This window comes from Mustela putorius, unplaced genomic scaffold, assembly GCF_011764305.1.
Source record: "Mustela putorius furo isolate JIRA1106 unplaced genomic scaffold, ASM1176430v1.1 tig00003845_pilon_pilon_pilon, whole genome shotgun sequence".
Classification (NCBI taxonomy): domain Eukaryota; kingdom Metazoa; phylum Chordata; class Mammalia; order Carnivora; family Mustelidae; genus Mustela; species Mustela putorius.
This window is the reverse complement of record NW_025421998.1, coordinates 16,422,470-16,440,355: the sequence shown is the minus strand read 5'-3', so window position 1 is coordinate 16,440,355 and position 17,886 is coordinate 16,422,470. Positions and strand designations below refer to the sequence as shown.

At 42.2% G+C, this 17,886-nt stretch overlaps 1 protein-coding gene across 27 annotated transcripts in view; it reads right to left on the bottom strand.

Moving 5' to 3' along the window:
• Positions 1-17,886, bottom strand: part of NRCAM (neuronal cell adhesion molecule) — a 272,173-nt gene that overhangs the window by 135,721 nt on the left and 118,566 nt on the right. For all 27 annotated transcript variants that reach the window (XM_013060025.2, XM_013060058.2, XM_013060038.2 and 24 more), the window contains exon 3: positions 6,407-6,480. The gene's annotated coding sequence lies outside the window, so the exon portion shown is untranslated. The remainder of the gene's footprint in view (positions 1-6,406; positions 6,481-17,886) is intronic.

Here is a 17,886-nt window from a genome sequence, read left to right as displayed (position 1 = left end):
ATTCTTATGTCTCAAATAACAAGTGAAAGATACTAAACAAACAAAAAATGTTACAAGGTCATCTTTTCCGAACAGTTAGCCAGGCAGAACCTCACCAAGATGAGGCTTTCCAGAAACAATTTCTACAAAAAGAATTAGTGGTTGGTTGGGAATCCATAATAAAGTGAGCGAAGTCACAATCTTGAATGAAGCCGCCTGGAAAGGGAATTAGCCTCGCTGTACCGATGGGAATCCCCGTCCCCGGGAAGAGTGGGTTTCCAGCTAAGATGCCAAGTGCACCACGTGTCTAGTGGTCTGTCCATTTGCATCAGTCTTCCTGGATTACTCAAGGAAGAATTGCACTCAGTGAGTATTTTCAGCTTTTCCTCTTTACAAAAACTTTGAGAACAACAAAAATGAAAATCAGGGTGGAATCATCCGCGGGACAGACAGAGGGCACCCAACATTTGTTCAGCTAGAATAGCACTCCTTCTGTGAACTTCAGAGTTGATGTCTCAGGCTAGATTATAGGGTAGGGCACTTTTGGGAGAGGACAGTGTTTCTGCAAAAAGTCGGCTAGATCTGTGGTTTTATTCAGAATGGCATGGGTGTGAAATATACACACGGGAAAACCTGGGCGCAAATGGGCTCGCGGGAGCGCGGCGGCAGCCAGCGGGGAGGCCTGTTGTGCACACCTCAGGTGCAGGCTGGGGCTTAGGAGGCATTGCAGGAACACATTAATCAACACGTTCGAGGAATGCATTAATCAACACCGCCACGTCGGCTGGCATGCCCCATTGTTTAACCGTGCATGCTAACGAACGCGGGAGCAGCGATATGAATGTGGATTTCCACCGTGCTGCAAGAAACAAAACCCTTTTCACGACCAGCCCCATGCCCCATATCCTACTCGACTCTTTCAATAGAAATCATTCTCTCCTGTATGCGCGCTAGTTTATGGACTTGCTTTCTGCAACAGTCAACCAGAGACAAAGACGCTTTACAGAGCCGCTAAGTTTGACAAAAGCTGTAGAAATGCCTTCTGCAGATATGAAAACTCGCAGCCTTCCAAGGGATTTTTTTTTCCTTTGCCTCACAAAACAGATGCTGTCGTGAAAGGCAAAATAAAACAAAACAAAACAAAGCGAAGCAAAAAAAAGAAGAAGAAGAGGAAGAAGAGGAAGTCCAAGTATCTGTTTGTGTATGCAGTCAGACGTGACAGCAGCATACTGCGTCACCAGCAGGGGCCTGGGCCTGGCCTCCTGCACCACACTGGGCTTCATTTTCCCCCTGGGTAGCTCCCTAGATAACCCTCCTGTCAGGATCTGACTCCCTCCGAAGGCAGCCAGGGATGAAATGTCCAGATGCTGGAAGGAAGGGGTCGGCTACAGCACCCACAGAACCCAGGCACACATCTCTATCTTTGTGCACCCGAACACTTAGGGCTTTCCGGTATAATCTGACCCAGTATATTGTGGCCTACAGAGTTCAATGAACATTAATTTTGGTCATTAGACTGCTGAACATCAATATCCGAAGTCTGAATGCGTAAGGGATACCATTTCTGATTATCCTTCTCCATATGTTTCCTCTCAGGGCGGGGTTATCTCGGTCAGGGTTGCACTTGCTGGGAACAAGGATCACAGGACAGTGTCCCCCTCAGGAGTGGTCCAGTTCTGATGATTTCAGGGAGCCCTCAAATTAAAGTCCATAGCCCACTAGCCCTAAACATTTAAAACGAAGTGTTTTAAACATTTTAGGGCACCTGGGCGGCTCAGTTGGTTAGGGCCACTGCCTTCGGCTCAGGTCATGATCCCGGAGTCCTGGGATCGAGTTCTGCATCGGGGTCCCAGCTCCGCAGAGAGTCTGCTTCTCCTTGTGACTTTCTCCCCTTTCATGGTCTCTCTCACCCTTCCTCTCTCTCAAATAAATAATAAAATCTTTAAAAAAAGTAAAAATAAACATTTTAAACTAAGCCAAAAGTACATCAGAGGGAAAAAATACTGATCCAGAAATACTGATTCAGTATTTCCAAAGATCCCTTTGCAAAGGTCACGGCATCAACCCTCTGGCATAGAAATGCTAAGTCGCGACAAGTTTCCTGTATGAGAGTTCCTGGGGTGATTTTCTCCTTTGGGCTCCAAAGCACATCTTTCTTCCCACCGGACCACCGTGGGAGGGGAGTGGAGGAACGCACGACGTGTGCAGTGTCCCTTCTACTGACTACCAGCACAGCACGGACAGTCACGGCCACCGAAACATGCTTCGACATTTATCACTGCTCTGCCACCCTTGAGCGATCTCACCCCTCCCGCAACCTCCCAGGAGAGGATGCCACCCACGGTCCTTCTTCAGGTGTCTTTCTGAGCCTCGGAGACAGCTCTCGGGCTGAACAGTGGGAAGAGTGAGAGAGGAGTGGGGTGGGTTTCCAGAGAAAAATGGTGGCGTCTCCTAAGAATTATGAGACCAGGATGCAAGGGGCAGAAATAACTTAATCAATAAAGGTCCCTCGGTCACAGAGGCCAGAGTAACTTGGAGATCAACAGCAGGAATGCATCGTAATTCAGCCGCCCTACATGGGACATTTAATATGCTCCCATCTGACCACAGGTCACAGAGCTTTGCTCAGGCTCCAAAGGGCAACAGGGAAGTTGCAGACAACACTGGGATGGAAGAACAGAACGTTCTCGCTCCCTCGGGTTGGGGGCTGAGCCCTCACTCCCTGCCGGAGTTAGCTGCGATCACAATGGAGGGACCATCCAAGTGGGCCAATGAATCAAGAGCTGTAGGCACTGCACTGAAATCCGGAGCTCGCCCTCAGCACACATCAGGGTGAAGAGGGAGGAAGGCATTAAGTACAAGAAAAGACGGTTCTGGTTTTCTAGCTGACCAAACACCTCATCAATTCTGACCGGTACAGAGCCAAAAAGCGGCGAATATCCTTTGCTTCGTTTTAGATGCCTGTCCTGGTTTCTATCAGTCCCAGGCTTCCCTGGGAAGCTTCTTACTCATGTGCTTTCATTTTGTGAGGTGAGTATTCCTTTTGCGGATGATGTGTCTTCTAGATTTATCTGGTGCCCGGTAATGTGAGATAAAACTTCTCAGCTCTACAGTGATCCTGTAGGACAAATTTTGATAGATCTTCTTACTGTTAAACAGTCTTAAAAACTGTAGTCCCTTTGCATTTTGTCATAAAAAATGGATTCACGTTTACAAATCAACTTAATTATAAGAAAAAATCATTTTACTGTTATCACTTCTATTATTATTTACTCAAAATATCAATAGCATTCTCCTACTTTGTATACATAATTTTTTAAAAGTTAGGGTTGTGAGTCTAAGGGGAAGAACATCTTTTGGATCATCAATCAAAAATAATCATTAAATAACTCCAATAACCTCTCAGGTTTTCCTTTTTACATCGCTTACCAAATGGGAATGTGCCTTAAGGTACAGCAGGGCAGAAACTGTGGAGAGAACCAAGATGCCCTTCAACGGACGAATGGATAAAGAAGATGTGGTCCATATACACTATGGAGTATTACTCAGCCATCAGAAAGGACGAACACCCAATTTTTGCATCAACATGGATGGGACTGGAGGAGATTATCCTGAGTGAAATAAGTCAGGCAGAGAAAGTCAATTATCATATGGTTTCACTTACTTGGGGGAACATAGGAATAACTTAGAGGACCCTAGGAGAAGGAAAGGAAAAGTGAAAGGGGGAAAATCAGAGGGGGAGATGAACCATGAGAGACTATGGACTTTGGGAAACAAACTGAGGGTTTTAGAGAAGAGGGGGGTGGTGGATGGGTGAGCCTGGTCATGGGTATTAGGGAGGGCACGTATTACACAGAACGCAGGGTGTTCTTATGCATAAACAATGAATCATGGAACACTACACCAAAAACTAATGACGTACTACTGCATGGTGACTAACATAACACACACACACAGGTATAGCAGGGCAGGATTCTTCTTCTGACTTATTATGGTTACAACCAGGACAAAACTCATGCAAGTGCAGCCAGAGCTCTAGAAAATCATTTATACAGAGTGATTTGAGGGGCACCCCTTCCCCGCCCCCCAATTCTGGTTGCTTCTGGAAATTCCGCCATTAGCTGTCCTGCATGTTCACCCAAGGTTTTCAAGCCAGGTAGAACAGATGGGGAGAATTCTTTCCCTTGGCAATAATTTACACAATTGTGTTAATGATGAAAGGGAATGTGGTTTGTATCCATGACTGGATATCAATCCGCAGCGGTAGAGCTTTCCAGAGAGAAGGAAAACCGCAGTTCTGGGCATTCACATCTTGTGGATACCACAGCACACTAGTGAACGTGGGAAACACTACTGAAAACTACAAGTAGCTACAAAAAAACTTTCTCATTCTAATGTCAGGGGCTGAACTCTTGAATAGCCTGGGGACGTTCTGAATACAAGAGGGCTTCAGAATTTGGGGAAGTTTCAGGGTGCCTTTGTTTCAGGGATGGGGCGGGGAGAATCAGGGGAAGACACTCAGGATTTAGTTTCGACCAGATTAAATCATTCACAAGGATAAAATGAGATATTTCAGTGGCTCTAAGAGAGCCCGACAACTCGAAGCTCATTTTAGTCATTCAACAAAAGACCAGCCAAAACAATCCACGAGAAGAATGTACTGAGAAAGGTAGAATTGAACCTTTTCACTTCTGCCTCTGGAAGATAGAGATTTTAAGTAAAATAACTCACAATGAAGGAAAGAGGAAAACACTGCAACCAGCCAGGAAAACGTCCTGAACAACCGTGGGAGAGTGTCCCTGAAAGTGCGACAGCCTTTACGGAGCTCACCCCCGCCACCCTCCAAGGACCCCACACACTCCTCCCTGGTGGTCCGTCCCCTTGCCTCGTCTTTGTGGATCTTCCCCTTTTACTAGAAACCACCACTTCAAACAAGCTCCTGCTCTTGCTGTCTTTCCATATCTCCTAGGTATCACACAATATATTACCTCCAGAAGGACTTGTCGTAATATAGTATACGAATGATTTATCGTGGGCCAGTTTGACTTAACACCATTATGGTTAACTTCCCAATTCCCAACAACTTGGGACCTCCAGACTTCGTGTCCCTGTGGGATTGGAGGGGTCTTACCCTTCCTTTTTTTACGAATTAAGCACACTTGTTGGAGGAGGTGCGTATAGGTAGGTCGAAAGTAAATCACTTTATATTAACGAAGAGAGCTTTCTAGTAAAAGACCCATTTATAGAAAATGAAGTCTCTTTGGTATTGGTCTCGACTACTTAACTCAGCCATTTTGTTAGTCTTTACTAATGTTCACTTTTCAAGAACTCTTCAGAGCAGAACAAAATGTGTGCTACTTGATTTACAAAGCAACGTTCTTAGTTTCCAGGCTACTGCTTTGGGGATTTCTGGGAGGTATTTTGAAGCACCATAATAATTAGTTATATGAAATCAGTTTTAATAGAGCACAAAAGAAGCAAATTCAACTGAGGCATGAATCATTTCCTCTTCAGCAGAAAAGGACATCTGAATGGATTAATTTTAGCATTTCTCAAGGACAAGAGACAACATGCTTGCAAGATTTTCCTACCTCCAAATCTTGCAGACAGTCTTCTTTTCATAATTAAAATCTATTGAGAGCTTATTTGCTAAATAGAACCTAGGAGGGTAGAGGACTGAATGTCCAAACAATCATGCTCTCATACATCCCTTATGAGATAGAGGTCTCTGAACTATGTTCCAGATCTCCGAGGAAGATATTCTTCATCAAGTTCAATACTATAATAGCTGGCTTTTCAGAAGGCCTCACAGGCCTGGCAGAGTCCATTCTGGAGCTGATAATTCTAAGTGACATAAACGGGAAAGGGGTGGGCAGTGGGGGTGGGGGCATTGGATTTACAAAGCAGAAAGCACATATCAAAGTAATATTTAAACTTTCCCAATAGACTTTTGTATTATCTGGACTTCACTGTGAGACAACAAAAATTAGGTACGGGTAAGTATATTCTTGGGAGATTTTCTGATACCTGATGGAATCCAAAAGAAAACTCTTTTCTTGTAAATGATTCCTTATCATTTTCGATCTTGAATTCCTTCAGAAACATATTGTTTACTGGCAATGCCTTCATTCTGCTATTTTCTGAACTTTATGATTCATGATTTAGTAAGACAAAAATCTCATTACTACGGAAGGACACGAAGAGCTGGTTTTCTTTGCTGTGTTTTCACCCATCCATCCCCTTTGACAAGCAGTATGATTAATGTTTTTGCACACATATTCCTACTCCCCATCTTTCATTCCTCCTCCCCATCTTTACTTTCTGGATTGAAAAGTATTAATTATGGCAATAATAATATATAATCATGTCATTTTATGGTATAATTCCCTTCTTTACTAATAAACCTTTTCAGAAGACAGACCCCTACCTTTGAAGAAGTTCTTCCTGTACGAAGAAGTTGTCCTTTTAATTCTTTAAACTGGATGTCTAAGACGCATTGCCCTGCGGGTCGAAGAGTGGGGGAAATGTTAACAAGACATTCGTCATCAATCATAGCAGATTGTCAATACATTAACTTCCATCCGATTCCCTGATGGAAAACACAATTACCAGGGGGGCCCTGTAAGGAAAGACAAATTATGAATAGATTTGCCAAAACACATCTCTGCTGGTTTCAATCAAAAGTGACAACAGACGGGCACCTGGGTGGCTCAGTTGGCTAGGCAACTGTCTTTGGCTCAAGTCATGATCCCGGAGTCCCTGGATTGAGTCCCGCATACGGCTCCCAGATCAGCGAGGAGCCTGCTTTTTCCGCTGATCCTCCCCCCCTCATGCTCTCTCTTGTTCTAATAAATAAATAAATAAATAACCTTTTTTTTTTTTTTAAAGTGACAACAGAGAGTTGGCTAATACTCTGGTGGCCATCCCCCTCATGCAACCCAGCTGAAAGCGACATGTCTGTTTCCTCTTTACAGTGTGGGGGATAGAGGGTTTTTTGGTAATGCGTAAGTGTACGATGTGGTTAAAATACTTCCTTACTGTGGGCTCATTATTTCTGTTGTTATTCTTAAAGTGTTTCATTTAGTAGAGTATGAATTCTTTTGACTTTGTTCAAAAGGCCCCAAGTTCTCAATGAGGGTCCTAAAGAGATGGCCGGAGCAGCCAAGAGGAGAGGGGCCCCCCACCGCCCGCCCCCGGGGCCACGACAAAGGCTCAGCTATGGCAGCTCCAGAGCCTGAGCTGCGACAACTCCCGGCTCCTCAGGCTGAATGTTTCCTTTGCAAATATTCCAGCTGAGAATTAGCCAGAAAAGGACAGCATGGACGGGGAATGGGACTATTGCCGCTGAGCACATTAGGTTTCATTTCTTTAGACAACCAATTCAGTGACACCCAGGACTTTCTAAGGGAGGATTTGTGGCTTTTTGGACTTCAGATTTTCAGAAACAGAAGTCATACTATCAGACCTCTGAGAAACCTTTCAGAGAAGAGAAACAAATGTCAATTCAGGATCTCCCGACTGCATTGAAATATTAAGACAACTATGAATTGCAAAGTGATTCTGGTAATAAAATAAAAAGATGTGTAATCATCTCAGATGGTCTTGTTTATGCGTGCATTATAAAATATTTTCTGTACTACATTGTAAAAAGCTTTATCTTAATGACATATAAAACCACTCTTGATAGATTTTCATTGGATCTGATGCAATGATACTTTATCAGGACAAAAAAAATTGTTGTTAAGGTTAGTGATTCCTCCTTGGAATTAAAACCAATTTTAGAGTAATCAAAGTTTTCTTTCCCTGTTATTTAGTTCCCACTTTTAAAAAAGTCTCCTTGGAGATATGTAAGAAAGAGTCTGCAAGAACCCGAAGTCATGTCTACAATAATAACTCAATCCAACAAACATATTGAATATTTCATATATATATCTGTCAATACGCTGGATAAATATAAATGAGGAAAAAGGTGTAACACAAGAGTGCACCTTTACGGGTGAAAATTGATAAGGTCAGCATGTGGATGCAGTCTCCTTTCTCTCCTCCACCCACCCATCTCTCCATCTTTCCACCATCTCCCTCCCCCGGGGCAGCTTGGCTCTGCTTCTGGTTCTGCCCAGAACCTGAGGCAGGTGGCTTAGCCCAGCGCCATAGGTGACGTGAGAGAACCCCTTCCCTTTCTAAACTACTGAACGTGGACCTTCGATCAGCCTTTCTCTTCACCATTACAGTGTTAATGTCTAAGATTCTTTTGGGCCTCAGGGACTCTGACCCTGCCTAATGGAGTACTTTGCTTCCAGATCATTCAAACCAACTTTGCTCTAGGGACAGGATTCTGTCACCTCTTCCAGCCTGGTGTAATGGAGCTCTGCACTGGAACTCAAGACCAATGCCTCGGCTAATAATATGTTGTTATTTTGTCTTGCTTTGTCAATGTCCCCACTATGAGTATCTCCTTTGGGAAGCTCAAAGACAGAGCAGAATGTAGCATTCCTGGGTTACTGACCAAAACACACCTCCATCCTTCAATTCCAAATAATCAAGGTAAGGCAAATTTGCAACTCAAAAAGGTAGGCTGCCCCTTCCTTTTTTTTTTTTTAAAGATTCCATCCTCTTATTTGACAGAGATCACAAGTAGGCAGAGAGGCAGGCAGAGAGAGAGGAGGAAGCAGGCTCCCTGCTAAGCAGAGAGCCCGATGCAGGACTCGATCCCAGGACCCTGAGATCATGACCTGAGCCAAAGGCAGAGGCTTTAACCAACCCACTGAGCCACACAGGTGCCCCCTGCCCCTTCCTTCTTAAAGTCTCTTCTAAGACAAGTTTTTGCATGTGGCAAGATCCACAGAAACCGACAGTGGTCCAGTTTGCAGAGCCAAGCCCGAAGAGTATCTTCACCCCAACTCTCTTGGTGCCCTCACTGCGTCTGTGGTGTCTACACCACATCCCTACGGAGCTACCACTGAACATCTCCATCACAGGTAGCTGGAGACTACAGCTAAATGTTGAGAAGAGGATCAACTCAAGACACACAACAACAGAGTTAATTTCTCCATAAGTTTTACCTGGAAGACAAAGAGAACTCACATTTGTGGGCTACTACCAAGTCCCAGACCCGGTGTATGCATGGCAGATGACACACTCTGTAAATACCATTATCGCTTTGACAGAGAGGCAGAAACTAAAGCATGGAGAGGTCTAGTAAATGACCTTACTCGCACAACTCCCAAATATTACATCTGGATTGTAATTAGCTTCTGCTTGAATCCAAAAACATGTGCCTCTCCTACCTCCTCCCATGGCTTTTGACAGAAGCCAGGATGAACTTGGAGAGGGGGTGCTACTGAGATTTACGGGGAGGGGAGCGGAAGAGGAAGCTTATGGAAGGAATGGCCAGACTGATGGGAAGCGCGAAGGTCGCCAAGTGCGACCTTCCAAGAGTAGGAAGGTCGGGCAGGCAGGAGGGTGCGCCACAGGGGTGAAATCTGCAGGGAGGACACGTGCAAATGTGGGGCCTCAGCGGTTATCAGCGGGATGCCCCCAAAGTCCCAGTGGGTGCCACCACCTCCCACGGACCACAGTTTCCAAGTGTCAGCAACACTGCCTGCCCTCTCATTCCTCTGCCTTTCTGCCAAGCATACCCTTTACTAATAATGCTTCATGGAAGATGCAGGTCTGAAAATCCTACGGGACATGGTGTGGAAGAAGATGTTCTCAAACATAACTTTTTTAAAAAATTTAAATTTAATTAATTAATATATAATATAATAATGTATATAATATAATAATGTAATAATATATAATAATTATATTTTAATAATATAATATAAAATTATATAATTATATATTATATATAATAATACATAATAATGATGATGTAATAATAATATAATATAATAATTATTATTCGTTTCAGGGTGCAGGTCTGTGACTCATCAGTCTTCTATAACACCCAGTGCTCATTACAACACATGTCCTCCTCAATGTCCATCCCCCCGTTACCCCATCCCTCCACCTCCTCCCCTCCCCCACTGCGCTTGAACTTTAAAGAGGACGTCAAAGGAATGTGATTCTTTTTGAATCATTTTTAGTATCATTCAATTCAGGGCAAAATGCCCTGAAAAGAATACTCATGTAATTTTGTGTAGGTGTGGTTTCCCACAGACATTGTGTGGGAAAACTATTTTATCTTTGCTTATATATATTATTGACAGCACAAGATCTCATTTTTAACTTTCTTGTGACTATTGAAACGCCAACCCTTTGCAAAGACCACCAAAAGACTATGCATTAATTGTATTACCATGTCAGCAATTATCCCAAACATTTCTAGGGAATGAATTTTCGTTACATTCATTACTCTTGATTTGACAACTGTGTCAATGGGCTTTCATCACTCTGACAGAACAAGGTAATACATCATTGCTAAAGATTATTTTCCTAATAACAAAGTAACAACTCAAATTTTTTTAACCAAAATACAATCAACTTATCCTATTAAACCAAACCAGTCCTACGTCAAAAGGTCAAGATGAGCTCTGATGTAATTTAAAAGTAGCCTTCAGAAAAGATAAATAACATCTAGGTTAAAAAAAAAAAGATTTACATATATATATACCTATATATATGTATGTATATATATGAAGAAACCCAAAGGCCATGGTACACATGGTAATTCAATGGTGCATAAGTATGATACTAAAGAAAATTCAATAATTCAAGAAAGTGAATGCTTATCTTAGGCACTCATGGAAAAATAACATAATGAATTTTGTAATCGCTCCAAAGGAAATCGAACTATTAACTGGCATGAATTTTTTTGCAGGATTTGGTTATGTTTTGTTTTGGGCTAGTTTGGTTGAAAATGAGAACCTATAACATTCAATGCAATTGAACAACTGTTATTGCAAACACTACGAGGTAAAAAGTAAAGCAAGCAAAAACACTCAAAACCTCATTTGGTTTATACTGTCAGGCACAACTGTGAGGACATTAAAAATGCTAATATTAGTCTTCGGTTTCTTCGAGGTAGATTTCTAAAAGCTGGCTTTATTGGAGATATGGCAATGGGCAGATTACATTAAAATATCAAGCATTTGACCCCTTAAGGCAATTCTGTTCTCAACAGTGACAATTTAATTTCCTGTTTACAGTCTTAAAGAAGCTGAGAAATACTTTTTAGAACATCAGTTTTGAAAACCTTAACAATATATTCATACACTTGTACTATTTCATGTGTACGTAGCATGTGAAATTGTGCTTTTAGTGGTATGAAAGGATAGTAATTTACAAACTTATTTTTCATCTTGGTCTTAACAAAACTTGAGCATCAGAATCCTGGACTAGCCCCCAAACTCTTCTTTTTTTTCTCTTAACTTCCTGCCTTTGACATGATCCTTGGACTGAATTTGGGGTCCATTCATACTTATTAACTGGCGAGAAAAGGATAAACAAACACCCCTATTAAAATTGGCATTTCTCTTTGGTTTCTCTGGGCATGCCTGTCATCCAGCAGCCTAATTCAGCTTGGCAGGGCAGAAAGCCAAAACCATCTTGAAACCCAGTTCTCATCATTTCAGCAACCTATGAAATAAAATACATTCCAAAAAGCAGAGAGTATGGCCCAGAATAAAGCAGGTTCAACTAGTACCTCTGGGAGCGGGATGGCCCCCAGACTGCCACCTCCCCCACCGCCTGACTGGCTGGGGATCCAGCAACACTGGGTCCTAACGTCCAGCCCCAAGTTTGGCATCAAGTACAGCCAACTCTTTCAAGACTAGTAATGTTGCTGGGACTTGGGACCAACTCTGGGGCCTCTTAAATGTCAGGGACCCCTTCTGATAGGAACTTGGCAGGTAAACCAATGTGTCATGCTTGACCTTCCAGAGAAGGGAAACCATTGATCCCTTGATAAATCAAATTAAAGAGATTGAAGACCGGCCGCCCTCAGAAGCTGAAGACTATTTCAAGTGACATTATCATCTGCTACCTTGTAGACTGGGGCGTACATCCGATTGTGAGCAAATGACATTCATCTACGGCCTGCTGGATACATGCCATATTACTTGCTGTCTGTCCGGGCCCTGGCAATCAGGCTGTCACACACACTGCTGGACAACACACACATGGCAGGACAGCCATGGTACGTTTCACAGTTTACGAGGAGCAACTATGCTAACCATAAATAGAAACCCAGAACTCCAGTGGCCGTCATGGCTGGCTGTCTACGGACGTGCCATGCACCCTCTCTGTTGTGCAAAGTGGCCACGGGGAAGGAGACCCACCCCTGTCCAGGCTCTACATTTCCAGCTCCTCTTGAACCTAGGTGAGACCGTGAGATGTAAAGGAGCCTCCTTGCCCACATGTTCAAGAAGTCTGCGTCTTCCCTACCCCTCATCTCTCTACTCCTCCTGGATGCCGATACACAGTGTGATTTTGGAAGTCACTCAGCATGGCCTTTGTCAACATAGTTCTCTCAAGGGTGACAGGGAGAGATCCTTCCATCCACACAAATGATCTACGTGACCGGCAGTGGACTGCTACCTAAATTGGAAAGGTTCTAACTCAGTGACGTTTCTACCATTTGGGGGTTTGCTAGGTCTGCATGTGGTGAATGTAACAGAATGTAACAGAAAACTTCAGTTAAATCTATCCCTCATTGGTCCTTTTTCTGTGTCTATAATAGAAAAGAAACAGATTTAGTTTTAAAATATTTGTGTATCCTGGGCGCCTGGGTAGCTCAGTCAGTTATCTGCCTTCACCTCAGGTCATGTTCCCGGGATCCTGGGATCGAGTCCCACATCAGGCTCCCTGCTGAGTGGGGTGTCAGATTCTCCATCTCCCTCTGCCCTCCCCCTGTTTGTGCTCTCTCTCATTCTCTCTCACTCTTTCTCTATCAAATATTAAATAAAATCTCTTTTAAAATTCTTTAAAAATAAAATAACTACTAGTGTATCCAGGGGCACCATGGTGGCTTAGTTGGCTGAGGTCTGACTCTTGATCTCAGCTCAGGTCTTGACCTCAGGATTGTGAGTTCAAGTCCCACATTAGGCTCTATGCTGGGCATGGAGTCTACTTTAAAACAAACAAACAAACAAACAAAGAACAAAAAAAACCCACTAAAATATTAGAGTATTCAGAAACTATTAAACAGATCCTATTCGACACAATTAAAATAGCAGTATTTATTTTGTTGGGGGAAGAAAAAGCTTAAAGGAGGCTAGTAAAACTGTCAATGACTAAATAAAAGTGGTTGAGAAAACTTCACTAAATCCAACCAAACAAGTACAGAAGATTCACTTGATGGTATATAACATAACACTGTACCTAGACCATCAGGAAGGTTGAACATAGTTTTTGAGAGACTCCGATTCAGTAGGTGTAGATGGCACCTAGAAATCCACGTTCTTATTAGGGTAGCCCAGGGGGGCTCTGAAGCAGCTGGGCATGGGCCACAGGATCAGCAATGTGGTAACGAAGGTCTCTAGGGTGGTGCCTGGGTGGCTCAGTCGGTTAAGGGTCTGCCTTCGGCTCAGGTTGTGATCTCAGGGTCCTGGGATCGAATTCCGCATTAGGCTCCCTGCTCAGCGGGGAGCTGCTTCTCCCTCTCCCTGCTTGTGCTCTCTCTGTCCCTATCTCTCAAATAAATAAATAAAATCTAAAAAAAAGAAGAAGAAGAAGAAATACACCACATTGTGAGGTCATCAGATTTGCTTCCCAGAAGAAAGTAAACCTGGGTAAGTTTCCTATCCAAAAAGTGGAAAACATCCCTAAATATTACAGAGCTCTGGGCATCTAGGCAAGTATGACATGATCCCAATCCTTAAGCAGCTCCCAGTCTCAGGAGAGTGACTGTGTACCCGTGGGTACCCGTGTGTGCACATGTGTGTGTGTCTCTCTGCAGAGGACCTGGTGATGAGGAGAAGGAGGAAGAAAAGACGCTGTCTGGGTTTGAACTAGGGAGATGGGGTCCCATCCGTGGGTGTGCAGAGGTTCCCCAGTGTGGCCCCTGGTAGTACACTATTCTCCCTGAGCATCCTGGTTCCAGAACAGTCTCTAGACGTTGTTCCCACTAACAAGGTATACAGAGTGAAACAGGGAAAGGGGAGGCACCCACCCTATTCAAGAAGGAAAAGCACTTTATGTTTGCCTATTTTACATACCGAGCCTCCATGTAATGTGCCGGGAAGAAAAGATTCTAAGGCAAACAAAGACGTTTTAGCAAACTGTATGGCCATATGGGGAGTTACTGTTTAGTGAGTTATTTCAGTCTGGGATGATGAAAAAGTTCTGGAGATGGATGAGATTAATGATCACGTAACAATGCCAGTGGCCTTAGGACCACTGCACACTTGAAGATGGTTAACATAGTAAATTTTATGCTATATATATTTTGCCACAATTAAGAAAAAAACATGACTGTAGACTTCCTCCTAACTCTGTAAGTCAACAAATGCAATAGGATATTTGCAGGAAAAGAAATTAACCTAAACCTACACTCTCTCATCAATACTTCCTACGTCCCTGAAAAAGTCAAGATAACTTGAATTCAATCAACAAATTTTTCATGAGAATGACCATGGCCCAGGCACTGTTCTAGGCACAGAAGACACAGTAGTGAACAGAAGAGGAACAAATCCTGCCCTCAGACAGCATTTACTTATTCATCCCCTCATACACTTAACAAATATTAATTAAACGTCTGTCACTTGCCAAGCTCTATGCTGGGCACCAGAAATACCACAGTGAGAAAACAGAAATGAAAACATCAGTAAACCAGACTCTTCTTTGACCTCATGGAGCTTACAGTTGACTAGAGGAGACAGATACGAATCTAAAATACTCACATTGAAAAGTCATCAAAGCAGATAGGTGTGGAGCTCCCAACAGTGTGGTGGTGGGAACTGGCTTGGTCAAGGTCTTTCTGAAGGGAATGATGACTGAGCTGAGATCTGATGGATGGGTTGGGCAGCAACAGTGTGGTTGAAGCAGAGCAGAGGAAAGGGGGGGTGTGTGGCCCCAACGAGGCTAGAGAAACAGGTGGAGGCTCAGTGGCCACACAGAGCTCTGTGGATCTCTCAGTCTCTTGTTTTAAGGGCCATTGGAAGCCACTGATGTACTATAACAAGGCCTGGGGTGGGAGACAAATGATCTGAACAAAAATAATACCGACTTAGCTACTCTAACAATTTAAGAATACCCAATTGAAAATGAGGGCAAAGGACTCTGAGTGAATTCCGGTTGAGTTATGACAATAAGTGAAAGTCGGGGCACCTGGGTGGTGCAGTCAGTTGGGCACCATGATCACAGGGTCCTGGGATGGAGTCCGGCTTGGGCTCTATGCTCAGTAGGGAGCCTGCTTCTCCCTCTCCCTCTTTCCCTCCCCCAGCTCGTGCTCCCTCTCTCTCCTATCTCAAATAAATAAAATAGAATCTCTTAAAAACTTAAAAAAAAAATAGGTGAAAGTCTTTGAAGCTCTCAGATGAAAGACAATATTTAACATATCAAAGATTTATCATGATCAGATAAGATAGTATAAACAGCATGTCAATTTTTAATTTTTTATTGTAAATCAAAGTGTAGTCTCTTAAGATTCTATTATAAAAATCTACTAATGAATCTGAATATGATTAAAAGAGAATCACCAGAATTTGCAAGACTAGTAAATTAAGTTGTCCACACTGTTTAAAGTAGAAACTTTGGGGAATAAAAAGAACTGCTGAACTATTTGATCAAAGGAATGAAGTACATTAAACTTCACAAAATATGATTTCTTAGGCATCTTTCATTAAGACATAAGGTTACAAAAAGATCTGTAACTAAATGGTGCACTAATTTGATTAATATTTAAGAACTTGAACAAAGAATCAAATACATATCATTTCTTCCTTTAAAATATGGTTATTGATGCTAATATATATCTGTTGAAGGGGGAAAAATTCAGACCTGTATAGTGCTGTGTGCTAAGAGCAGATGCATAAAGTAATAACAAAAACACCTTTTACATACCATCAAGTTAGCCACAGGCTCACTATTCTAATTTATCCAGATTTATCATTCAACAAGTAAGTGAGACATTTCCGCATTCCAAATTCTGGATGAAAATAGGAGTAGGACACATCAAGCTTCTCTGTAGTGGGTTAATCTGACCTCTGAACAATATAATACATTCCAGACTATCTCTCAAAGTTCAGAAAAGGTGTATGGACTTGACCCATATAATATGCACAATTCTCCTTTTCACCAGATTGTCATTTATACAATTCACCTCTGTCAATTTGTTGTTCTGCTTAAATTATCTTAAGAATGCAATGTGAGAACCAGAAGAAAGCTCCCAAGGTTGCTTTAGCTACATTTTATTATAAACTACCAAAGCCCTCCAGGATTTATAGGTCCTGGGAACCCAGGCTGATTTACAGAGGTCTCTACCATTGCTTTTTGAGATTTAGCCTTACAAAGGTCTTCATTTTAAAGTTTAATCTGGCTTGGTTTAAAACCTAATAATTATTGTTCTATCAATGTACACTTTGGCCTGAACAAATTTAGTATACTTGGGTACAAAAACGTTCATAAATGTCACGTGCAAAATTCTTCTGATGTTTAAAGCGGTGTTTTAGATGTCCAATGAAACTGCCCATTAGTACAGAAACTGTAGTTTGTATTCCTAGCAGATGCCACAAATGACAAGTCAGATTGTAGAGAAAGGGATAAAAATGCAGTAAGTCAGATTTAGTAAAAAGAATGAATACATTTACTATATAAAGGAAGGGAAATCTTTTTTAAAAAAATTATAAGTATAATTTGCATTTTCATTGTTGGCACCAAACAAATCTCACTAGAAATATAAAATGAGAAGTCAGGAAAACTTTCAAACATTTGGATAAAGACTAGATATCTCCTCCTCCTCCTCTTCTTCTTCTTCTTCTTCTTCTTCTTCTTCTTCTTTACTATCAGTTTTCTAAGTTGCTAATTCATTCTTTCAAAATTCTCTTTTAGATCCTCTAAGTTTTTCAGTCTCTTCTCGACACAGACATGAACTCACAAGTAGATCCCACACTTTGATTTCTCCCCACAGCTTCCTAAGTAGCTGCCATGCTCCCTGAACTCAATTTGACGTCTTTTCATAACACTGCTCTGGAAGGAAGAAGGAATGAGCCCAACTGAATCAAAATAAAGTAACTACACCTATGTTGTAGCTTCGGTGCTGTTGGTCCTGTGGTCCCCATACTTGTCACTGACTGGTACCCCTGGTATCCTAAGAAGGTTCTGTCTTCACTTCTTAGTTGTCTATACAAGCACTGATTTTCAATTTCACTTGTGTTGGCTTTTTGAACCAGAAGGAACTTTATGAGCACAGAAAAGAAAAAATCAAAAAGCATAGAAAGTCAAACAGGGTTGAAAGGATAAACCTACCATTACAGATCTCTCCATAGTGGTATCTGAGTAGAGTGGCCCATTCCTGGTCAATCCCAAGATGGTGTTGGGAGTCTCAGGTCTTTCAGTCGCCTAGATTAGTGTCCCAACTTGAGAACTGGACACGCTGGTGTTATGGAAATCTGGAATGCTATTAGTTCTAGGTCACTAACTAAAGTTAAGTCCAAATATGAAGCCGTCCATTTAAAAAGAGATTGTCTTTAATGCAACATGACTTGTATTAAATGAACCATTATTTCTAAATAAAGCAATCAAGTTATGAATTCAATAGCTGACCAGGTGACATTTAGGCAAATGACTTCCTGTCTCTGTACAAAATGGGGTTAATAATAATCCTGACCTATCTCTTAAGGTCTCGGGGGCGGGGTGGGGGAACAATTCATTTAGGAATTGTCTAAGTGCTGTATAAATGTTTCTGGTGTTATGAGAGCTTGGTTTTATTGTCACTGGAACGCCACCATCATAAAAAGGAATTGA